Source organism: Hirundo rustica, chromosome 1 (assembly GCF_015227805.2).
Source record: "Hirundo rustica isolate bHirRus1 chromosome 1, bHirRus1.pri.v3, whole genome shotgun sequence".
Classification (NCBI taxonomy): domain Eukaryota; kingdom Metazoa; phylum Chordata; class Aves; order Passeriformes; family Hirundinidae; genus Hirundo; species Hirundo rustica.
The window spans coordinates 9,461,313-9,487,684 of record NC_053450.1 but is presented as its reverse complement, the minus strand read 5'-3'; the positions used below and the strand labels follow the sequence as shown (position 1 = coordinate 9,487,684).

The 26,372-nt window shown below is 40.2% G+C and overlaps 1 long non-coding RNA gene across 1 annotated transcript; it reads left to right on the top strand.

Annotated features, from left to right (window-relative positions):
- Nucleotides 1–406: 406 nt before the first annotated feature.
- LOC120752741 (uncharacterized) lies at nt 407–16,463 on the top strand. The gene is made up of 3 exons (XR_005700799.2): nt 407–532; nt 13,097–13,243; nt 14,926–16,463. It is a non-coding gene; the product is annotated as an uncharacterized LOC120752741 (long non-coding RNA).
- The last annotated feature ends 9,909 nt before the right edge of the window (nt 16,464–26,372 follow it).

The window sequence follows — 26,372 nt, the reverse complement described above, 5'->3', positions numbered from 1 at the left end:
GACTTGACATTCTTAGTTTCATACAGCTGGTTATTTATTTATTTTCAAAGCAGGTACGAATAAATTCTTATTGCTCTTTTATTACACATTTTTTTAACATATTTTTCCACTGAAAACTCAAAATCCTCTGAGGAGAGCCCAGATTATGGCAACGCATACATAACATTCCCTCTTTTCCCTCTTGTGAAGCTGATATCACCATAACTGCTCTGAGGAGCTGAGGAAAACCTCTGCCTCATTTAACTACAGCTGTCCCAACATGCAGGTGTATTATATCATTATGTTATTAGCTCCACAGGAACCACTGAGAGGACATAAATCTGCTGTATGAATATCAAATGGGCTTCAGCTGAAACTTATGTTTATGCAGAATAAATGACTTGTATTTACAGAAGCGTCTCACGCAATTATGTGTATCAGTCTGGTGAAATGTGGCTGAGGTTGGAAGTCTTGGTGATGTAACCAAGATGAGGTCAGTAAAAATGCATGCAGTTTATATGCAACCAGAGGCCTCCTACACAAGTGCAAACAGGTGGGAGTTATTTTTATTATAGTTTTGATCAACTTTGGATGGAGTAAACATGCTAGTTTTTAAATAATGCGTTGATCTATGTGTTATGAGCTTGATTATTGCTGGTCGCTTCAGTGGAACAGCTACATAAATTAAATAAGTAAATACTCTGGGGAAGGATTTGTTGATGCAGGTATGTGTTTTGAGAACACAGGCATCTACAACTGAGCAACTCACCTCAGTCTCTGTAGCTAAAGGGAGTTACCCAGAGAAGATCTGTGGGTTTTTTAGCCAAAAGATGTCATTTCCATTCAGTGTGAAGTATTTCTCCCTGAGACTGTTGGCTCTGCTGGTTTGATCTCTACTGGCTACGGGAGGCACCCAGACAGCTGCCTCAGATACAGATGTTTACACTATGGGGAGCTTGGGAGCAATATCCCAGGCCTTGGATGGCTGAATCTAATCTGAGGCCAATTTCGTTTGTTTTGTAGGACTTAAGCCAGCTCACTGTGAGTTTAAGCAGCTATGGATGAGTTTGGTTGCTCACTTTGACCTCACTAAGAGATAATTTGAAAACAAAAATATTTCAAGAGGAAACCAGGGGTAAGACAGTGAATTGCATTCAATGAAGAGTGATCATGGGGTCCATTTCATTGACACAAGCAGGGACAGTGTCTGGTTTTGGTGCTGATAGTAGGCTGGCATGTCACATGGATGTGCTTGTATGGATTGATGACCCTCATTTTGCTGTTTTGAAGAAAGCGACCTTCAATTCAATGGCTACAGACAGCCAGAAACGGCTACTGATACTACCTGATCTCTTTCTACTGTTGATGTCCACCAGGATTTTTTTGTCAAAAATGCCAATTATAATGGAAACTACTTTTGTGGGTTTTGTGGGTTCTGGGATGCTGAATTATTTTGATATATACTTAGCTGGCTGTTGTGCTCAGTTGAAGCCATGGCAGAGGGAGAGAATTTTATTTAAAGAGCAGAGTCAGCTCCAGATTCTCTTCTTTTTGTTGACTAATCGGTGCCAAACCACAGACCAGAGCGTAAGATTGAGACCATTCCTTGCCTAACTCACTTCCTAACCATGAGTGAAGGAAAAAAGCTGTATCCTTGGTGAGGGAGACGTAGAGGATTTTGGTGGTTTTCCTATGGAACTGTAATACAGGTGTGCTATTGTAGTGTATATTAGTGAGTTAAGCAACTCTTGTGAGAGGCCTAAGCTAAACAAAAAATGAGGAACCTACTTGTTAATCTGTGCTTATTGTAAAATAAATGGCAGAGAGGAAAGGAAAACTATGCATGAATAAATGTAATTTCAGCATTGGGTTCAGAGTGCTAAACACCTGGATTAGGGAGGCAGACTCATTTCAGATTGACCAGGGAAGGTACTATTGAATGTGATAGAACCAAGGCCTCACTGCTTGTCTTGGAGGCTGGTGAGACACAAGGGATGATGCCCATTATTTCTTACAAACTCTAAACCTTCCACTGGTGCAGCATGGGTCAACTATATCAAGCTTTAGTTCCGCACTGAGTACGCCTCTCTTTCAGAGCATGAGTGTGTGTTTCCATCTGGCTTCACCCAGCTGCTTCTCTCTGTACTGAAATGCACAGAAAATTCCAGACAGGAGATGCGAGCCTGGTTCTGCCTCCTCTGCCTGCCCTGGAAGGTGGTTGGGTCAGCCTCCCTGAGAGTTCCATAATTCTGAGCTTATCACATCAGAGTGGCAGAGGGATTGTTAAGGGCTTCATCTCTCCTCTCTGACCTGCTCCTGAGTAGATCTTACTGACATGTTATAGACTAACCCAAGATGAACTGTCAGTATTGCCATATTTATTACCATAAGGTGAATACTACTTTTGTGTGGGGAAACATCTCTGCACCACTTCAGACTAGGCTGATATTGGTGCATTTACCTAGTCTGAGCTCCTTTCACTGAAAGGGATTTTCCCTAAACACAGATGAAGCTGTAATTGAGTCCCCATGACCCTCTCTACAGAAGCTGCCCTGATTTTGGATATGAGCCTCAAGCTGTCTCAAACTGCTGCCTAGACTGTTTAACCCAAACAAGACCCAGATGGGAACTGTGTTCAGCAACCTGGCATGCATTTAAAACTGAAGTCTTGGAGTGAAAGGCTTTGCTCCAGCAACATCCATTCCTTCACTTTTGTTCACACTCACACCAAGGATGAGATGGTGGTTTATTCATCTGAGAAACAAGCCCTGTGCTTCTCTTCACCCTTCCGGATTTTTTCCCCCTTGTTTTCATAGCTTCCCTGCTTGGAATAATGAACTGAAGTAGGTTTCTCAGTGTATGGTTTATCTGGTTATTAATGATGTGGAGCAATTCAGGACCCTTAGGATTTCTACGTTGTTGCTTTAATAAACATATTTCAAGATGATGAGGCCACTGGCACACTTTCTATGCTTTTATGGTACAATGGTCCTAAAGTAGGATGGTGCATTTTATTTATTAGCCAGCCCATTAATCACACAGGTATCAGTTGGCTTCAGGAAAATTTTTAATTAGCGATATTTAAGGTTGAGAGAAAGTGCTTCTGTGACAGACAATGAGAGTAAGCAGAAGCAGGAGGCAGGCTATCTTTGTGACTCTGTGATTAACACAGGATTTAAATAAAATATTCATGAAAGGAAATTGAAGTTATAGCCAAATCCAAATGTTGAAACTCCTTTAAACCTCAAATATATAAATTCCTTGGAGATTCATTCTTTGTATTCATTAGTGGAGAGTGAATCTGATGAACATGAGAGAAAAGGGAATTTGTTCCCTAATGCAATATTTTAAAATGTTTTTACTAAATCATCTCGAACCATTTAATGACATTTTTAAAATCTACATCCTTATTTGAAATGGCTCACAAGTCACTGGAACAGATACCAAGGACGTACTAGAGGTGGAACTTGGGCCATCCCTGACAGAACACTGATGTGTGTGAGACAGAAAGGAAACATTGCATGGATGGCAACTACATCCTTCTGGCAGTGTTGGTTTAGTGGTTGCTAACACTTAAAGACTGCATTGTCACATGAAAAATGAATGGTACTGGCTGTGCAAACATCTCCCTTGTTAGATAATTAATCAGGTGTACTTTGTTTTGATATAGCACCTCTCTGGTGTGCTCATAGCCATCTCTTGAAATCGCTCTGTAAAATGGATTATTAAAGAAGCGCCCCACCCCCACCCCCCCACCCCCCAAAAAAAAACCAAAAAAAAAAAGCCAAACAAACCCTGTAGGAAATATTGCATGTGTCTCTGTCTGCACAACTGGCAAAATAGAATATTCAATTCTTCTACTTTCACAAAGCAAAATTTTCAGCCTTGGCTGCCCACATTTAGCAATTTAAATGTGTAGGGAAATTATATTTTCTAAGTTGTTGAGCTTCTTCAGCTCCATTTCTCTGTTCTCCTTACCCTTCTTCTGTTCAGCATTTGTTCCCCCTAAACACAGAGAAGGTCCTTTGGCCTTCAAGTGCTACGAACTTCATAGGTCTTTGGTCTTGATCCCTGCTCTGGAAAGGAAGGCTGAAAATTGATGCCTTATTAATTGAGTTTCTTGGAAAGGAAGGAACATGAGTGGTGCTGTCAATGATCCATGATGGTCCTGACTAGAGACAGAATGAAATCAGGCGTCTCCAAGACTGCCATGAGCAAGTGTGTGACAAGGGGAAGCAGCAACCAAGAAAGCACCATCAGGGTCCTGCCTACAACGGCTCTGGGACAAAGATAAACTGTTGGCTCACATCCTTTTTCTGTTGGCTTGTAGAGGAAGAGAAAAAGCTACTGGTGTTACACCGGTGGTCTTGGGAAACTGTGGTCCATATACTTGTCAGCTCTCCAAGATTTAAGAGAACCTGTATAAGATTTCTCTATGAGAAAATATCTGGGATTTTTCTGTGTTCTCATCAGGAGATGTCTAGGCAGGTGGAGGGAGCTCATAGAGGTTTATAAATCACTTAAACCCCTTCAAATATAGGCCAAATGATTTACACACACAGAATCGCACTAAGGCAGCTCAGGGCTCTGGGTAAGTCCACAGCTGGCTCCTTCTTGTTCAAGCCCAAATGTTTCTGATGCACTCTACTTTGCCTTGTATGAAAGTGGGTCTAATTGTCTTCCCTAAGCCATTGAGACTTTTTTCCGTTCTACTTTGTCTACAGAGGTAAGGGCTTCCTTTAGTGATAAAAGTTTTCAGCCTTTACCTTTCCTTTACCTTCTTATGCGCACACATGTAGAAACACAAAGTGCTTTTGTATTTTTGTTGCTCACAAGTTCAACAGGTGACAGAATTAAAAGCGGATGTTCACACCTCCCAGGAGCATAATTTTAGATGCCTCCTGATCTTTGCAGGCATAATTTTTTTCAATTACAGTTTCATTAATTTTCTTTGTGACTATAATGGCTACAAATAGATGATGGAGAGGTTTTCATTAGGGAAAAAAAAAAAAAAAAAGAAAAAGCTGAGATTCTGAATTTATTGCTTGACACCAGGAGTCATGTTTGATGTGTTCTGGCTTTAGTCCAATTGCCTTTGAATAGGATAATAATGGGGTGTACTGTTGTCCAAGAGCACAGACCTTCTGTATGACCAAAAACCAACAGGTGATACTGCATTTTCCCAAAGCTTTATGGACTGTTTCTAATATCCTCAGTTCTCTTGGAAAAATAAGACAAATATGTGGATATCCTCTTTCAAATCTCTTTATGTATGCCATGGACTAAGTTGTTAAATTTGGTAAGAAGCGCATCTGAAATGTCATGTCTATCATTGCAGAGTTCTAATTAACAGTGAGGTTTATTAGTTTAAGTTGCCTGAGAATTTGAATACAGGCAAAGCTATTAACAGGGCTATATGCAACCTATGCCTTGAGTAGCTTTAAAAATGAGTTTTCCAGCCAAACCAGAAGAAAAATCCATCACTCTTCCATGTGCAACTTAAGCTTTACCCATTCTTGTTATTAAATTATTGATACCAAGAATTTAAGTTAGGGATTTTTCATCATTCACAAAGTAGGCAGTTGGGAAGAAGACACCAAGAAGTTGGAAGAGAAGTAAGACCCAAGCCAGTATCCCAGGGACAAATGAGAGAGTCTGTAAATTGCTGATAGCTCTTTTGTCCCCTTAAAGAACAGTCCCCTTTCTTTGCTCCCTCTGAAGTACAGATTATGTGAAGTTCAGAGTTCGCTTTCTCCTCCGTTGTAACAAATGCGTCACATTGAAACATATTTCCCCTGCTCTAATTTTTCTTGGGCCATTTGGCAATCCATCTTTCCAGGCCATGCTGTGCAGGTGTATGACTGTATTTGAAATTCCTGCACCCATTAATCACTGCTCCGTGACCTGCTTTACTCTGTACTTACTAAGATCCCTTCCTCAGTTCTGGGCTGCCAGTGCTCTGTAAACTGTTTGCTTTTCTGGTGCAGCATTTGCTCAGCATTTTGGCAAGCTCCAGCAAAATGTTCCCAATTGTTCCCAGTTGACTTTTGGCTAATAAAGCAATAGACTTCTCTTACATGGAATTTGATGTCCACATATGTTTTCCCTTGTTTGCAGTTTCAGGAAGCTCTTTTTAATGCTGTTATCACTTGGTCTCACCTTGCCTCTGTTGTGACTGTAGAATGGAGACAACTGTCACATAGGCCTGAACATGGTTTCCAGCCCCTGCCTCTTTTTTTTTTTTTTTTTGTTTTTGTTTGTTTGTTTGTTTTTGTTTTGTTGTTGTTTTGTTTGGTTTGTTTTTGTTTTTGGTTTGTTTGTTTGTCTCCTGCCATATATCTTTTGGTTCTCAGGAGGCTCATTTAACTCTTGTGCTGTTTTCAGTCATACAGAAGAAAAGGTTGCTCTCTTGAAGCAGTAAGAAAAAAAAAAAAGGTGCAGATCAGAGACGAAAAAAACCAGCAAAATAATAGAATTTCCACTACTTTTTTTTTTTTTTTAAACAATGAAATAGAACCGATGCTTTAAATATTTTCACTACAATAGGCACACAGCCTTGTGCAAGGTTGTGCTACAAATACACTGAATAGGAATATCTGGAAATATCTAGAGATCTATAAATGCCTAAAGACCAGCCCATCTTTCTATTTCATGTTCTGATCTATATTTAGCTCAGTGCTACCCTTTTGTATTTGTGTCTTGTATAATTTTGGCTCTTTTACTTTGAATCTTAGCCAAAATAAGCCGGGGGGGAGGGGGGGGGAGGAGGCGGAAAAATCAAAAAACTTGAAACCCAAGCCCCATTGTGCAAATATTTTAGAATGTTAAACAAGGCTTATTCCTATTCAGGAGAAAAGGATTTCAAGAGTTTTATTATGGATAGTGTGTTTATTATTGTTATTCTGTGCTGGTCGCTCATTTTTCCTGCTGGAGCATAAAGCACACTTTGCACTTTGTGTGCTGGTAAATATATCTCAACGCTTCATCTTCAGGCAGAAGAATATATTTGGGTCACTTGAGGACAGAGTGTGGGTGGTGCTTGACAGTTTTTATAAACAAATCAAAATACCTCTGCTCTCCCCAGTGCCTAGTTAGCTGTATGCTTTCCAAGTTCTCAGTGCTGAAAGTGTGGAAAGTTAGATCCTCTCCCAGCAAAGAAAGAGAGGTGAGTGTAAGTTTGATGTATTTCATCTGACTTCTGACTTCCTAATGGTCTAGCTCTTAAAATTCCCTCACCCCTACTCTATTACTGCACAGGGAAGTGCAAAATAAACATGACTTCTATCTTGAGAAGACAGCAGATAATTTGTGAGACCACAGATGACAGAGATGTTTCCAGCCTGCTTCTGCCTACACCCCTTTTTGAAGCCTTGATATTTAAATTGCACCCATTTATGCTCCCTTGTGCAGTGATGGAGTAGGTGTCAGCATGCCTACAGGAGATTGACTGCTGATACAAAGGTACAAGGCAGAAGAAGGGAATGTAATTTTCTCTGTTTTCACACCAGTTTTGAATTTGGCACCTTACAAGTTTGTCAGATGCTTTTGCTAGATTATCCCATTGAAAGCCACATTAGGCATCACTCTTGGAGAGAATTTTTGTCCAGCTGTGTCTGAATGGGAGGATTGCTGTCAACCACCATGTCTTGTATATATTTTCTTTGTCTCATGGACCTACCTGACAGGCAGATGCCAGTATAGTGGGCATTCACTTCTTTACTTTCTATCTTTCTGCTGTTAGGCGTATGTTCTTCATATGCTCTAGCGATACATTTCACTACTGTGATATTTTTGAGTGGTTGCTGCTTCTTAGCTCACTCAACTACTCCAGCAGTAGTCTTGAAGGTGTGTTCATTGCACATTTATAAAATCACATGCCAGCAATTGCAGATATACAATAAAATTTTATAGCTGGTCTCAGTGCTCCTAATGAAGAACTTGCCTTATTTGATTGCTGAAGTATTTTAAGTACTTAGTTGAATAACGTCTTGTTGCCTATAAAATTAGATTTAATGATAGAAAATTAAGGCCAGAAGAGGTATTTAGGGATTTTTTTTGTGTGATTTTTTTTTTTTTTTTTGGTGATTTGTAAAGAATTATTTTAAAGGACAAGAAAACAAGAAGATGAACACTTAAATCCATTTTCTGTATGTAAGAGCCATCACCATTTAAAAAACTTGTTAGATGTGGCCTCAGGAGTAGTAGCAGGAGCTCCCATGATAATTCTTTTCCCAGAGGCACCATGAGCTTTAGAGTCCAATTTATTCACTGATGTAAGAAATGACCCATGATCATGAGTCAGTCAAGTGAGAGAGCTGTTAAAGCACCAACATTTACTCCAGTTCAGAAACAGCACAGCTGCTCTCAAGCCTCCATTTCCCCCACATTAAAATCCTACTTACTTAAGTAAAATACAAATTTCTTAATATTTCTGGACGTCGTGTTTCTTCCCTGCCTGCCCATCCTGTTTTGAAACCATTTGTCCCACCAGTACAACCCAGTTCACCTTAGCAGGTGCAACAGCCATCTGTGGGCTCCTGCAGCTTCAACTGCAGATGAGTGTGACTGCAGCCATCAAACCAGACAGTTTCTAATCTCTCTGAAGACAAGGAGGGAAATTTTACTTTCTGCTCATGGCCCAAATAGTAAGCTGTTGGAGAAAAGAGATGCAAATATCTGATATCCCTCCTTCCTAGGATGGTTCTCATTGAGTCTGTATAGTTGAAGTAACTCAGGACAATTCCTCTAAGACCTTATTCATGTCAGAGAACTGCAAGTCCAAGCTGCATTTGAGGAGAAGTCCTGGGATCTCCCAGTGTCTAGGCAGTTCTCCTGCCTTGGGGAGTTTCTAAGAGAAAATTTACCTTTCCTGTCCTTCAGAGATTTTCCCTCTCAGGAAGCTGACTGTGTGTACTGCTGAAAAAAGTTTTGAAAGCAAGGAAGGAAAAAAGTCATTGAGTCCAGTGTTACCGAGAGACAGTGGAGAAAGTTCAGTATTTTTATGTGTACACAGAGGTGGGAGATAGAACCATCCCCCCCTCCGGCATCTTTGCACGCTAACTTCAGTGTCAATTATTTTGTTCAAAGCTTTCAGGGTTTGAACCTTGTTTAATACCTCTCTGTTGAGAAATTCTGCTGCTCAACAGTCAATGCCTAGTCAACAAATTGTACCTGTGATTTCGCAGTAGGATAACATTGTAGATAAGACACACCTACTGGGCACTTTCAAGTTATAATATTGTGTTACTCATTGCTTTTATGTATGTTTATACACAATATCTGCCTGAAGGTACACATTGATTTTCAGCCATCAAGAACACATTTAAAATTGGCTGAGTGCTTAACCTTTGTTCACTGAAAGTATGTTTTAATTTTTTTTTCTATTAAGAATTATTTGCTCAGAAGAGTTTGATATGGCTACTATCATCATCATGATTATTGAGTAAAACTAAAATTCTTCTAGAGATTTTACTCCTTTTGCAAAGTTGAGTTATACTTGTAATTTGCCCTCTGTTTTTTAATAGGTGTATTCTATTCACATGTATTGATTTAAGCGGATTCAACGGTATTTCACGTAAAGATTTTCTGACAACTGAAAACAAAAATCTAATGTGGTGTTACTTCACTTGTAACCAGTAATTTTGTGAATTTTTATATTAAAAAAAAAAAAAGAAACACAAAGAATGTTACAGACTGAGATTCACATTGCAGGATTAATGTTTAAATCCAGGACAGCAATTCTGACAGCCTTCTTTCCACTAGGAGCTGACCTCTGACCTCTGAAACACCTAAAATCAGTCAATGTTTCCCTTTTTTCTTTCCTCTTCATTCCCCAGCTGCCTAAACCTAAGTTCACTGGCGGCATCATGGGCTGAACAGTGGAGATTGTTATTTCTTCCTGAACTCAGCTCTCAATTCAGAGCTGTGAAGACTGAAACTCAGACTCCTTCCCAATCCCTGGAGACGAGGAACCCTTCAGGGGCTCCTCTGACAGCTGTCACCCACCTGCAGCCACAGTGTGAAGCCCAGCAGCTGTTGTGCTCCTTTGACAAGAGCAGAGGGAATTGAGGGGCAGGGGTGCCGATGTCCTCTGCCCTTTGCCTGTTTTCCTCATGCATGGGACATCCATCCAGGTTGTGGCACATGGTGTGGGCATGAACACCTTGCCAGGGCTCAAACTTGTTGCATTCACTTGCCAGGGGAGTACTGGAATAAGGCCATTTTGTATCCCTCCTGTGAGAGATCTGCAAAAATGGACAAGGCCACAGAAGGGGAACCTGTTTGTGAAGGAGTCCTGAGTCTTGATCCCTCATTTTCCCAAGCTCATTAATTTGATAAGTGGTATTAGAATTATAGCCCAGGTCATATTCCAGTGTCCAGTTGTACGACTGCCTGTCTGAGATACAGGCTCAATTTTTAAATCCTTCCTCTGCTCAGTTTGAACTATCTGAAGTTTCCTGCACCTGTCGTAACCAGCAGAATAAATGGACATTTCTCGTTCAGCTTTGGAAGAGAAAGATTCTTCCATTTTACATAAAACTGAGCAGATTCAGTGACTATGGTAGTGAGAAAATAATCTCAGTAAATGTGTAAAACATGAAAGGCAGCATCAAATTTGTATCACTTGGCCCAAAAACACTGATGCCTAGAAATGGTGAAAGCCATACTTCATGATGCTATCACAGAATCCCAGAAGAGGTGGGTTGGGAGAGATCTTAAAGATCACTCAGTTCCAAGCCCCCTGCCATGGGCAGGGACACCTTCCACCAGACCAGGTTTCTCAGAGCCCCATCCAACTTGGCCTCGAACACTTCCAGGGATGGGGCAGCCACAGCTTCTGTGGGCAGCCTGTTATGGGACAGCACTGGCTGCTGGGAGCGATGCCTTAGCTCTTGACAAGGAACAAGTTTTTCTATAAATTCAGGCCTTAGTCTCCAAGGTTTTTTTAGCTCATGTTCGTTCAGAAATTACCTACCGTTTATTTACAGCTGCCTATCTGAAGACAGAAAGCCAGAGCCTATTTCACTTGGAGCTATCCCATGGACTTTAACTGGTTTAAAGCAAGGAATTTTTCTGCTTTGGAAGAAAGTTTTTGTTCAGATAATTCTTGAGATTAATTTAGTAGACAAAAAGACCTTCCTTTAGACTTTTCAGACTACCAACTGCCTTCAGTGGTGCTGAGATCAGTGTCACCTGAAAATCTCTGACATGCAGGTGGAGCAGACTGTTCCTGTTGGCGTTTCACTAGGCCAAGCTTGCTTTGCAATCAGGCATGAAGTCACTGGTAATGTTAAGGGAACATGTCTTACCTGATTCCTGGTCCTGAGATTTGTCTTTCCTTTTCCTCTTTATACTCTTATTCTCTAGGTCTTTATAACTCTTAAATGCAGATTGTATCAATCTTGTTGTGCCACCAGGTGAAAGAAATCTAGCATGTAAAATAAATGTACAAGGCTTTACAACCATGATAGAACAAGGCAATCAATTATGTCCTTCTTCAAAACAACTCTGCCTATGTTCAGATATGGATTGTTGATGTGTATCAGGAGCTGTGTGGCAGCATGAAGGAATGCTGTGGTTCATGCCCCACGCCTGCACCCAAGGTTGATTCAAATGGCCATTATCATGTTTCAGAATGCGGTGGCAATAAACACAAGGAAGATGTGCTGTGTCTAAGAGCCTCCCATGTCAAAATACACAATAGCTTTGATTGAGATGTACTGACTCGTGGCCATACAGGAAACATGTGAGATTTGTCAAGAAGGATTACAGAGGTAAAATTATTTACACTCCCAAAATGTTCAGAGTGGTAGAGTGTTTATGTGAAGTATCATGTTAATGGAACCACCAGAAAATCAATACCGTGGATGCTATTTATTTTTTTTTTTTTTCTGGTTATACATCATAGTACATTTTTTTCTTTTTCCTATCCTGCATGCTCACACAAGTCCATTTTGTGTCAAGCTCATTGTAATAATTACAAGGATGCTGGTGATTACAGACAGCATCATGCATTCACTTGTATTCTTTGTAGGCAAATACCCTCATCTCTGATAATTCTGTTCATCTTCAGTATATTTTAATGTACCAGACCAAATTTTGCTAATCTCCTTTTTATAGAAATCAGAATTGGAAGTAGTTAAGGTAATGGCTGAAGTGAGTTGAATTTCACGTCCTACTTCAGAAACCTTGAGATTTTACCATTTGCTAAAAGAGATAAATAATGCTTTTTTTGTTGTGATCCTCATATTTTCATTGAAGCTTTTCATATCTCAACTGCTAAGCAGTCTTACACTCTTTTGTCTCTGGCAGCCCATATCTGTGTGGGGCTGGGATCTCTAAGATATTTATAAATAGTAAACAGACACCATAGGATTTGGTCCATGGTTAAAACACCATGTCAACAGCTTGTGCAAATAAATTCCAGTACCGTATCTTTGCATGCCCATGGTAGGATAATTTGTCCACTAACCTCTATACTCACCAAGGCTGGAGTCCTTATATTTGGCTGGCAAATCTAATTGATTATTTAGTTCCTACACAAAAGCAATAGTCCTCTATAAATCAGCCTGAATAATAATAACAATTATAGTAATGATTGATACATGAGCACTTATTTGTGTTTCTCTCAGTCACATTAAAGGGATTTTGATGCATAAATTTCTTCTCATTGTAACAAGATTACATGGTTCAGAATGGAAAAATGTTTTTTCATTTAATCTAAAGAAGAAAAAGTATTCCTTACATAAAACTATGTAATGATATTGATCGTGTTATACTAGAGATCTTATGGAAATGCTCAGCATTGATCTGATAAAAAAATGCTATGGGGATCATAGATAAATACTATTATGCGTACAAACATTCCCTTGGGAACTGCTGTGATACTGCCTACAAAACCAAGATCATGTGTTCATGAGGAAGCTGCACAAGGTAAACAGTGTGGGTTTCTTTTCTTCACACAGAGCAAAACACAGATAGCATATAATCAGGGGGAAAAGTTGGGAAAATTTTGCATGTTAATTTAAATGGCAGAAACTAGCAAATCAGCAATTTAACTACAGTCTGTGTGTAATGTTTTTGTCACAGATGACATATTTTTGTTTTGTGCCTGTAGGGGAATATGACACCTCAAATGGCTGCTGCTTTTGTTTCTACAGTAGTAGTGAAACACGGGTAAGGTGTAAACCATAGTAGTGAAGGTGCTGATCCAGCAAACAGTTAATTCCCATGGCTGTCTACTGAAGTCAAAGATAGTAATCATGTAAGTATGCATGCAAACATGTTTGTGTTGGTAGGTTCTTGATTCAAGTGCCTGCTGCTTATGTTTTCACTGGAAGCCAGGAAAAACAAACACAGATTGCCTGGTATTTAGTGCTTCAGAGGTGGACTCTCTCATCCCAGGTTAGATTTGTCAATCTACCATTTTATATCTAGATCATTCATACCAGAGCCTTTTTCCTTCAGTTTCTAACAGTTCTACATTTTGATGCTGTTTTCAAGCAGCTAAAAAATAAACAAAAGAATCAAATTTAAATGAAAGCTTTATTTGTACTGAAGCACTCTTCAAGTCCAGCAATATATACTTGTACTATGAGATTATAATGAAATTCTTAAGAAAGAACTAGTGATGAGATATTAGGCTGAGCAGATGAGCTCTGAAGTCCATGTAAGTTTCAAGCTGCAACAAGTTCATGTTTGACCACAGGTATATACAGACTCTTTCCAGATGAGGTACATGGCTTTTAGAAGGAAAATATGAGGCTGCAATGGAGTGTAAACTTTCTATTCCATTCTTCACCCATTGGGACACTTAGTGCGCTGTTTCTACTTGCCAAATTAACTCCCAACGTATTTGTATTCTACATCCTGCTAAACAGTTACTCAGAAAGCTCCTCATGCATGCCCACACACACTTAATCAAGAAGTCATAAACCTCACTCTAAGGGCAATCTTCAAAGCAATTGCTCTTGAAATCCTGACTGTTCCCAAAGCTAGGTTAAAAACATTAGAAATTTAATCACCTCTTTTAATTTCCATTTTCAATTAGTGACACGCTTTATGGTGTAAGGAACACAGAACACCAAAAAAGGAGGGTTTTTTTCACTGTATTGTTTTTCCTGAAGAATGTGTCACTATTAGAAAAAAATTCAGCTAAACTATGAAACAGTCTTTTTCATATCCCCTGTAAGTAAAAACACCCCTTACCCTGGTCCAAACATTTTCTGTATTCAATAAATGGCTCTAGTGTGGGCAGAGGTACATGGTACACAGTAAGCCGAGCTAAGCTGGGTTTTCCTGTGCTCTGAGTAGAGGAACCAAAAGCTGGATATACACAGTTGTCTCAGTGCTGGACCTGAGCTGATTTGCTCCCCTGAAAAATGGAGGCCCATTAAGTAAGGTCCAGAGCTGGGATAACCAGGTTTGGATGGCTTCTGGTTGTCTGAGAGTGTGGGCATACCTTTTGTGTGTCTCTTGAGTAATACACTATACAGACATATCCACATATGACATGCTGCATCATTTTTAATCATCAAGTACCATGAATCTATAAAAGTATTTCTAGGGAAGAAATGAAAATCAAATACTTCCTTATGGACAATATTTTCAAACTCTCTTTCACTGTGACCTGGTTACATATGATGTTCCTCTCTTGTAGTTGGAGGTTGACTAAGCAGGTTGAGAAGAAGGGAAAAAGACAATAGAAACTGCTTAGAAAAAAATTCCTGCTTTCAATTTTCTAGTCTAAAATAGGCTGAAGTATTACCTTTGCCTCCCTGGATAAAAACATTGAATGAAGTCTATGCCTGTGCACAATGCATATATATGACACATATATACCCTTAGTGAACTGGCCCTGATCACAGAAGACAGGAGTGCAAATCCGGGCAGTCTGAGCATCTCTGCAGTCTCTTGCTTACAGGACATTCCTTTGTGCCTTTCCAGACTGCTCATTGCAAGAGGTATGAAAGAAGAATCCTGTCTGCACAAGATTTATGGCTGGGAGAAATTGCACTCTATCTCTTCCTGTTCACCCCAGCCTTTTGGGAAGAACCTACACAGAGTAAGTGGAGCTCTTTTCCAGTCATCTATTTAGATTGGAAGGCCTCATGGTTTTCTTGGAAAGCAATCACTTATAAAGTCCCCCTGCAGAATGTTGTTGAGACCTATGCTGTGGAAATTATTGATATAATAATATTCAACCGATTTGTAAAGGCCTAGCGGGGGAAGGCATAAAGAGCCTTAGTCTGACATTTAGAATTAATTCCAGGAAAGACATCTCTCCTCAGAGATATATGAGAAGCCGATGTTACACACTTGCAGTCATAGTAAATGTACAGGACCTGGACAGCTGAAAGAATTGTGTAATCAAAAGCTCATTGAATGCTGTGGAAAACTTCCTATCGGCTTCAGAGCTGAAATACTGAATTTATTTCTCGTCTAAAACAATGGAAGGAATTAATAACTAGAGAAGGGCTTGCAGCCTCTGCACAGAAATGTAATGGATTCAGCCTCACCATGTCTTTTGTTACTCAATTGATACATTTTTATTTGGGAGATCAGTCCTCAGAGTGTCTATGCAACTTACTTCTTCAAGGGAGTTAAAAAAATACATTTTTTAATAAATGTGCCACTTTATGACTAATGACCAAGTTGGACTAATGACCAAGTTGGACTAATGACCACCAACTTCCATCCCAACCTGATTTCCTTTTCCTGTTCATTATTGAACATGCATTGATGAACCCAGGAAGGCCCACAGAACTCCTGAAGCTCAGCATGGTTTGGCCTCTGCCCATCTGCTTTTTGTGATCTATCCTGTGGTGATTGGTACCAGAATAAGAATCTCAGGCTGCTCTTAAATAAAGCAGGTCAAGTCATGTTCTCTGGCCCTAAGAACTGGGTTAAGGTTAGGATGCTGTTCTGGCAAGCAGAACAGCATCCACATGGCTAAACCCCTCTTCCCACCCTCCGCAGGTAATGTAACATCTATTAATCTGTATGAACCACTCTGTGCAGTAGTTAAGTCTGGATATTAAGTATGGATGTGCTTGGGTTACTAACGTAGCCAGAGCTGCAGATAAGTGGAGGAACACCAGGACTGCCATTTCCACTGGAAGTGAATTTGAAATGTGATCTTAGTCCGTGAACATGCCCACCACAGGGAACTGACAACACCATGACAGTGTGTTTGTTTAGAATTATCTTAATTGATGCTGAAACTATACATTGCTTCCTGTTTATACAACCTCCAATAATGTTGAAAGATCAAATACAATAAACTAGCCTGGCAATTTTCAAAAGCTGTCACAGAATATAACAGAAATGACTGAGATGAATGTGCTTTCAACTTCCATGAAAAATAAATGTATATGTAACACATCACTCCACCGTCTATGGAAAACTGTCCATGGATGCTTTTTGTTCTATGGAAATGTGACTTCCTCTTAAACTGTCATGAAGCCTGGGAACCTCAAACAATTACCAAAATATAAATCAAAATACAAATCAAAATATTTGAGTTTCTTTCTTTGTCTCTTGGATCTTTTATTTGGACTTTGAGTTTGGGATGTCTTCTCTTAATGTCTGTGGTGGGGATCTGAAAATTAATTGACCCATTTCAGTGTCATGAAAGGGGCTTAAGATATGTATGTCCTGTAAAGTCTTATACGGTTAGTTAATAGTGAATTTAATAGGATTAGTATAAATTAACAGAGGTTTTCCCCAGGGTTATATTATAATTATTATGTGGTTTTTTGTGTTTTGGTATTTCTTGGTGACTTAGTGCCTGTGTACTGGATTGTGTACCTTGTGTGGTTTTTAATCTTGAGAGCTGGCCTTGTTTTTCCAGAGTGAATGAGTTCAACCATGGACTCAGCAAAAAACTTTTAGATACGTTTGAAGGTGCTGTGGTTTAGGAATGGTGTTCAATTTAGTGTTGCCTCTGAAACTACTCCAAACCATGGACTGCTTGCTCACTGATGGGATGGTGGGATGGAGAACAGAACTGGAGGCACCGAAGTTAAAGATTACAGGTTGTGATAAGAACGATTTACTGGAAACTGCAATGAGATAAGAAAACAAACTTTTTTGCTAGCAACAATATTAATCTGACAGCAACAATATTGATAACAAATGTGTGGAAGATAGGTAAGTGATTCATATGCTCGCCACTCCGCCAAAATAAGCTGAATAATACCTGACTACCACTACTCTACCCTGACCTGACCTGGAAGGGACCCCTTCCCCCGCTGCTGGAAAATGAGGTGAGGTGGTGTAGAATAACCTCGAGGTCCTGGCCATGCCCTTCCTGGCTACTGCAAAAATCAACACTTTCCTGAAACAGGATAACATGTAAACATGAGGTCTGTTAGAGCATGTTTGAAAGGGAAAAAAACTGCCTGTGGAGATGTAACTGCTGCCTCCACATCAGTTCTATAAACTTTCAAGACCAGAAAATTGGTGTTGTTTCAATTGCAAAAAATTGCTACAACTTGTAACTGATTATTTTAACAACCATCCTTGGGAGAAAAAAGAGGGGTTTGGCCTTTCAATCAGACATGAATGTACCTGCTCAGTACCGGGGAGGTGGGGACTCCGATCTGCTCATGCTTTTCCCCCTACTTCATTGCAAAGTCATGGAGCTTCTCTTGCCCATTAACAGTTAGTGTCCATCCATCTTCTAGCAGTCAAATTGTTCGTGACACATAGTGGTTTTGTGTGTCAACTGTGAAAGTTTTCCAGCAAAGCATCATTTCATTTGCAGGTTTGGTGTTGGGATATGAGTTATTATAATCAACATATTGTATCCTGTTGTCTGGCTGTAGACTCTTTCCACAAGGCTAAATGTTACTCTACTGATGCTGAACCAAGATTCAAATACCTCTTTTCCAGTGGTTCTGTCTTCTTCAGATAACTTTACTTTTCTCCTTTTATAGTCCTGTGTTTTATGTTCTCTTCCTGGAAAATGATGATTATAAGGTTGTAACACATTCTCAGATTTAAATATGAAAAGAAGGACAGTTTAGCAGCTACTTCTCTTGAAGAATTTAGAACTACTAGGAGTAGTGGGTAGTTTTCTTACAGGCAAACGAAACATGCTAAAGCAGGGAGCATATACTGGGATTACTTACCTCTTCATATTGCTGTTCATCATTTTGCCTTCTATTTAGATTCACTCTAGATGGCCACAGTGCAGGATAAAGAAAATGCTTTTCTGCCCTCTGTGAGCATGATAATTTTTATCCTAAGAAAATTCTCAAGCCCATTAAAGAGAAAAAAACATTTTGATCTCCAGACTCAAATAGCTTTTGATTTTCAGGGGCTCTTGCCTAAATCAAGTGAATGCAAAGAGAATCATGAGAGGTGATGATCTTCATAACCAAGCCAGGGTTCTGCAAAAACAAAAGTCAGCATGGCATCAATTTATTGTTGGAGACACTTTGCAGCTTTCTGTTTGCATATTGTAAATCTCTGACTTTTAGAAGAGATGATTATATTTAGATAACCTATGGATCATCAAATCAAACATTGTGTAGTCTTGGGGGAGATGTTAAAAGCTTTCAAGCGATTTTTTGCTCAGATATTGTAAAATAGATTTGTGCATGTGTATTTGTGATGATGTAGGTTATTTTCAGCTGCCTAATATATCCCCAATATTATGTCTTGAGAGGGACTGAATTTTTTTTTTGATTTCTGTGTCCCCAGTTGACTGCAAACTGTAATGCTGCCATAGATATCTCAGATCTACCACTGCCAGACACTTCCATGCAGGTTGATGTTTTTGGCTTAGAAAAAGGAAGTGGGGAGCACCTTCAAGATGTAAAGAGCTTCATTCCAGAGGGGAGAAAACCTGACTTATTTATAGCATTCACACTGCAGCTAGCTAACAAGGGCTATGGGGAGATGCTTGATATTGTCTTCCTCAGCATCTGAGGCTGAGTTATAATGATATATCCCCTTTTCATCTCAATTTATCCTTTTTAAAAGAACACCAATACATAAAGGAAACACTTTTCATGTCATCTGTGTGAGGTGAGATAAGGTACTGTGTGTCTACTTAAAAGCCAGGGAAGAAAAGTAGCAGATGGCCAAACATAACATGTCGTCATCCTTTTGCAGTACTGGATACCAAGACACCTTTGCAAAATTACAATTTTGAAAAGCAAATGGAAGCTGACAAATTGCTCATGCTTCCCTCCCTCCTTTCTCCCCTCCTCATGCATTCAGTGCTGCAACTTTTGATGGATGCCCAAATTTCTAATTTTGTCCCTTAATTTTTTCCCCTTACAGGATTTCCTCTGTGTTTCTTCACATTCTTGTGTTAACTCCAACAATTGCCATGCTCCATCTTCAACTCTTACCCCTGATCTCTTTTCCTAATACTTCCCATTGATTCTACTTCTCATTTGCCTTTTTTCTGACTTGGTCAAGCACTTTCAAAAGTCAAATGCTTTTTCCACATCCCAAGGCCTGAGCATGGGAGACTGACTTCAGCCAGCCCGTTTGAAACCCTCAGCGAGCTCTAGGAGCACACAGTTGCAGCCCCTTTAAAAATGAGCAGCAGGTTTTGAGTTCATGATAGTCATTGGTTCTTCATTGTCTTGGGGACACTGACACCAATTTACTCCATCTGAAGATCTGTTGTTACATCTTGCATTATTCATTGGAAAAAAAAACAAAACAAAACACTCTAAACCCCTTAACATTTGAATGACTTAGAATACAAATTGACTCACTGAAGACTCACCTTTGGAAATGTGTGTGTTTTACTTCTGTCTTTTACTTTCTGCGTGTGCCCTTCTCTTGTAATCTAGACTTTATGTTATTTAAGCATCTGGTCCAGATTTCTTTATTTTTTTCTTCTCATCTGTGTTATTTTGGCCACCATTGCTGTTGGTTGACTTTAGACTATTTTTATTAGTGACACTGAGGAGTAAGGACCTTGAATAGAATTTTCAGACACCTCTACAGTACCATGGCTTACTAAGATCTCCAGGAATGTATACCTCCTGTAAGAAGAAAAAGAAGGAACAGAAGTTCAGAGAATGAGAAAACAATTTGACTTTAAATGAGACAGGGAGAGGGAGAAAGCCTGCACATTATCATATCTTGTAGGATGCTTGTGCTACCCAGGAGGAAGGAGGGTAGCAGAGATGGAGAGAGCCAATGGCACCTTTACCCTTCTTTTCTGAACTATGTGTATGAATGAAAAAATTATCTGGGCTGGTGAAGAGTACAAGACTAGGTTACCTGGTTCTCATCCTCATATCCAACAACAACAACAACACTGTTTCACTTAATTGGGTGAAAATTAGCATCACAGCAAGGTGGAACACTTTGGGCTTACTCCTTGTTGACTGTTTCCCTTGTTGACTGAAGGCATTTCTGCCTGTTTACAAAGCACCACTCTATTTCTTAGTGTTAAATTCCTCTTGGGAAAAGGATGGGTCCAGAGTGGCTGGATTTCAAGTACTTGCTCTGGCTTATGTTTCGAGCCTTCCTGGACAACCACAGCATGTTGTTCTCAATGATACTAATTACAAATGAGGCAATAAGTGCTTTCATACAAAACAGCTGCTTCCAGCTCCCTATCTGCATGGCAAATAAGCCTTCACTTTTAAAATTTAAGCCTATGTTTAGACCAGCTGTATCCTTTTACATTAATAAAAATAATGTTTCAATGGTTTGAAATTTCACAGTGTAAAAAAGAACGAAAGAGCAGTTGAAGTTGTCATTTTGTGAGCACTAGTTCCACAAGCAGGGTTTTCCCAAACTCCTAGAGGTCTTTCAGGCCTCTGTGGGACTGTTATGAACTCAGCATAGCTCTGCTTTCCTGTCAAAAAAAAAAGTTGTAGAGCTACACCTACACATGCATCTGGGCACAGGCCCCTCTGAGAAACATCCCTCTTACTTTTAGGGGGAAGAGTCACCAGTTAGTCAAGTTTTGAAAGGAAAAGTTTTAAAAATAAAAAGTAATGATAAAATATAAATTTTTCTTTTGTAAGAAATATCTCTTTGAAATAAAAGGTTAAAACACTTCATTCTGAAAATTTGACAGAAGCCTTTAACTATTTTCACTGTTTTTCCATTTTCTTTTTTGGCTGAAAATAATTCAACTTAAATTTGTAAAATTTTTGCAGCAGCTTAATCTCTATTTTTTTGGATGGAATGAGGCTCTTAACAAGGAGATATTTAAATGTGGCTTCTGGAAGGAGCAGAACTGTCTTAATCACGTTTGTATCTGGCTTTCAAAGAAGATTTCTGCTTTGGCAGATGGAAGCTGACAAGGTGCAGCAGGGGTTGAGCCCTCCTGGGGGGCTGTGGTACCTGCTGGGGTTGGGGTCCCACAGCCAGGGCCCGCACAATGTCCCTGGCCAGGGAGCAGGGCAGGCAAGGGGGAGCCCCAGGCATTGGGCACGTCCAAGGGATTGGAGACAAGCTGAGCTTGCCCCAGAGCATCAGCCTGGTGCTGGGGTCAGAGTCAGGCCCACTGAGGGGAACCAGGCTCAGATACACCCCAGGGTGGCTGAGCAGGTCCGTGGGAAATGAATTAACAGGACATCACATACCAGGGTTTCTACTGTGAAAAAAAGTCACTAGTGCTCCCTCTCATGAAACAAGAATGTTGCTCTAGTCTTGTTCTAATGAATCATTGACATATTTAAATGTTCTTGGAAGATCCTGATCCAGTGGTTGACCTAAATGGGATTATAACACTGTGCAGCAAGCTTTAATTTCAGTATTGCCTGTAGGTAGGAGAGAGTCCAGGAGATTTAAACAAAGGCTGACTGCAGTTAAAGGTAATGTTCAACAGAAGAGTGTACAAGCACAACTGTGGTTCAGAGTTAAAACTCAGGCAGATAAAATATTACATGACTCTGCTTCCAATTAGTATGAAAAAGATGTGTTCTCAGCAATTTCTCCTTTATGCTCATGTGAGAAAGAAGAGTTAATTTAACTACAGTTAATTTCATGCCCTCTATAATGTACCCAATTATATCATCCTAATTATTTCAAGCCCTCATATGCCTTGGTTGAGTGCCTTTTTTGGAAGAGGATATTAAATAACGATTATCCTCCTCATTAATACAATGCATGATAAAGAGAAAACAAACAAGACATGGATCAAAGGCATAAATATAATTTATCTTTTTTATTCACTTTCCCCCTGATCTTTCCACAACAGCAGTAACATTAGTCATGGAGATATAAGGAGGCTTGGAAATTTTTTTGTCTTGCCTTGTCGTTTCACTTTTGTCTGGTTAATGTGTAAGAGTGGGGGTGTTTTAGAAGCTTTAAGGGCTTTTCTGAAGCCTCAGCTATTATTAACCTATAGGACTAGGCTACAGCTCCAGAAGTTGAGCCTTCAATTAGTTCTAATTCATCCTTGTTTTACTAATTTGGACAAGGAAGCATAAAAAGGTGTAGTCATAGTAGAGAATAAGGGAGGAGGGTAATATCCATTTCTTCTTCATGAAGACTAAAATAAGGCAAAATTAGTGCTGTCTCATCCCTATGAGGGTAGACAGTACTTGGAGACAGTGTATGAGGCAGACTTCCCACACTTTTCACCAAGTTATAAGACATCAGCCTTTGATGTGATTAAGCCACTTGCCAATGTCTTCCCCTTTCAGTGCAAGGTGGGAGTGAGGATGACCAGCACTGTAATCAGAAGAGGCACTTTAGTTTGGACTCTGTTGCACCAATGGTAGAATTGTCCCCAGTGAGGTCAAATAAAAGATTAATATAAAGGATAACAGTCATAGAAACTATGAAACAAAAAGAAGGTTTATGTTGGAAGAGATCTTTAAAGATCATCTGGTTCTGTTCTCTTGCCATGGACAGTGACACCTTCTGCTATGCTAGGTTACTCACAGCTCCATCCAACCTTCCTGGGAGAGGGCACCCACTGCTTCTTTGGACAACTTTTTCCAGTGTCTGACCACCCTCCTTGTGAAAAATTTCTTCCTTATATAAAATGTAAATCTACCCTCTCCATTTAAAACTCTTACCCCTTGTCCTGTCACTACAGGCCCTGCTCAAACATCTGTCCCCATCTGTCTTATAAGCTGCTTTTAGGTACTGGAAGGTGCTCTGAGGTCTCCCCAGAGCCTTCACTTCTCCAGGCTGAATCACAGCCTTCTCAGCCTGTCTTCATAAGAGAGGTGCTCCGGCTCTTTGATCACCTTCATGGTCCTCCTCTGGATTCTCTCCAGCAGGTCCATGTCCTTCCTACCTCGGGGGCCCCAGGGCTGGATGTTACAATGCAGATGGAGTCTCACTGCAGCCGAGCAGAGAGGCAGAATCACCTCCCTCGATCTGCTGCCCACACTGCTAAAAATGCAGCCTGGGATAGGGTTATCTTTCTGGGCTGCAGGTGCACATTATTGGCTCATGTCCAATTTTTGATCCACCAATATCCCTGAGTTTTTCTCTTCAGGGCTGAATTTATATAATGTATAGGTGTAGATAGGATAAAGTACGCTGTCAGCTCATATAATTTTCATTTATGCAAACTCTGTCAAGTGCAGGAGTGTATATGCTGTACATGAAGCAATTACTGAGATGATTTCTTCATTTTCTTATATCAAGAGAAGAAAAAGGTAAAAAAAAGTTATCCACGGCTTATGTTTAATTCTCAAGTCTCAAGCAACTGGATAACAATGTTCTGTTTGGAATAGAAATATGTAGCTGGCCTTCAGTAGCCTCTTCCTTCCCACCTGTTGTGTATATTCTTTAACTGGGAAGATGGATAATGATTCAGCTGTTTCATGCTTTTTGAGATTCTTACTCATCAGGGAGTGAAACTGCAAGTCTCATCAAGCATGGGGTTATAAAAATGTGCGGACAGAAATACCCTGAGTCTGTATAAACTGAGGTTGTTCTGCCATTTGACTCATGTAAAGATTCTTCAAATCCTCTTAGAGTAAAGGGCTGTAGGACTGATAAAAATGTGCTTGTCTGTTTTATAACAAGCAGCAAAGAAACGTTGCTGAGTCACCTTCAGTGTGAGCTCACTATTTTCATTCCTGAGAGCAGGTGTCACATGCCTTTTCTGATGCAACTGCTGGTAACTGCTCTACTGTCACCCATTGTGTCACTTGGCATCACGGGCAGAGTCAGCTGATGGTGTGAAGGAGAGAGGGTCATCATCTGATACTAAAGTGCAAACAAATTCAGATAAACATTACCTCATTGAGGAGAAAGAGGGGGGATGGGCATAGCCCAAATAAAAAGTGGAGAGGATACAGAAAACAAAGGGAGAAAGGGAAAAATCTGCTGCAGGAACAATACTTTACCCTGGGCAGAGTTTTCAGCAGGTTTTGCATCAGCCAAGCACATTCTGTACAGCTAAGCAAAGGCACAGACAGAAATAGAGTACCCTACCAGGTGTATATTTGTACAAGCCGTTGTTGGATGAAATGCACCTGAAAAGCATTCTGGAGCTGGGCCACACCCAAATTAGGCTACGATTCCGTGTGCAGATATTCAGCATGATACACAGGCTCCAGCCACTTTTCAGCAGATCAATGCATTTCTCCTCTGCTGGCTCAAAATTCTGGCAATCATTATACTCTGGATAAGTCTGGTATATCGGTATCCATATAAATGCATTTATCCCAGCCTTTTCAGGTGCATGTTCATTCAAACCACTTGGAAAATATGTAGAATACCCCCTCTTTTATTTTATCTGTCCTTGGTTGAATATAATCTAGATGCTCATGGAGAGCATGTTCTTTTTTAGTTCACTGGCTTCAGTGGGAGAATTGCCTTGGTAAGCAATAGTAAATGACTGACAAAACACCAAAAAAATTGGGCCAAAGTGAGCCCTATGTGATTTTATGAGTTTCTTCTTTCTGCAAAGTTATTCAATCAGGGACCACATCTTTTATTAGGTCAGCATTTGGCAGGAATGCTCCCTTTTACCTAGAGGCATTTGCTGAAGAGTTAAAATAATAAGGTTTTGTCTCATAAAAAGATGCATGTGTGTGCATATGTAGAGACCAGTTGTTCAAGCTCTGGACCTCTGTGGGACGTAGTTCAATTTGCTTCGCCATGAGAGACCAATTTCAGTAGCCTGGTAAGGTCCAGTGACCACCTTGTCTGCCCAGTGCTGTACGTAAGGCAAACACTGCAGCTCAGGACACAGCTTACAGGGGCTTTATGTGCTTAGAGTGGGGTTCAAAGCAGGTTGTAGGCTGAGCAGGGAACTACAGTGTGCAGCTGACAGAGAGCCAGGAGAGAGAACTGCAGGGCCTGGGTGGGCAGGGGCAGGATGCATGTCTCCAGAGTCCTCACTCCCAATCTGAAGCTGGGGCACTACCACAAAGGTAAATGCTTGCATTCATTTTTTTGAGTCCCTAACAAGTCCTGCGTGTTTTCTCTGAAATGGTGGTCAATTCCTTATTCTCACTCCACTACCTTCTTTCCTCAGCCACACTTTGCACAGCAGTCAGTGGCTGAAACACTCATCCACGGTGTCAATTGTCCAGGTTCATAGTCCCTCCTCTGACTGGGGAAATGCTGATAGTTATCCCCAATTATCAAGCTGGATTTAGGCTATCTTCCAGAGCTCCTGCTGAAGCTGTGCAGCTGTAGCATACGCTTCAAGAATTTCTGGGACAAAAGAGAACACCAGCAAGACTGACTATAGTCTCCTTGTAAGGGGAGGTTTGGTTGTTTGTCACTGGCAGTTTAATAGATTTTCCTTGACACAGGCACTGGATATAACACACATACTCTGCTGATGGGGCCAGATAGTAGCTTGGGTAGAGTCTGACTTCTTTGGCTGCCCTTGGAGAGAAAACAAAGCAGACAGTGAAGACTTGCTGGACTACACACTTATGATTATTTGCATTACATTTTAACCTTAATTTTCTGTTGTGAAAAATAGCTTGCTCAGTGTGAAGAGGAGAGAACCCTTCAACTTCTTCTACAGTCGGTCTCAAAACAGCAGTTCTTCACATAAATCTTTTTGCAGATGTCTAATTTTCAAAGTACTTCATAACCTTTTTTTTTCTTAGATAAGAGGTTTTGCAGACCAAAAAGGGTTGTGGGATTCCTACGACTAACCTAGACAAATAGATCCTCTATCTTCTGCAGAAAACCAGGTGTTCCATCATTGCCAAACGCCAGAATGTTTATGATCTACCAGTTCTATGCTTCCTTATAAATTCTTTTGCCTCTTCTCAAACTGGTTGTTTGCCTTGAGGCCAGCACACCAAGTCAGGCCAGAACCATAAGGCAGTGCAGATTGCCCTGTTATGTGCTGTCTACCCTTCATACAGCTCAAGGGATGTTTATCTCCTTCCTCTGCCTGTGTTCATCTTTGCAGGGGTACCTGCTTCATCAATCTGCTCCTGAAAGATGGTTTAAAATGCCAGCAGTTT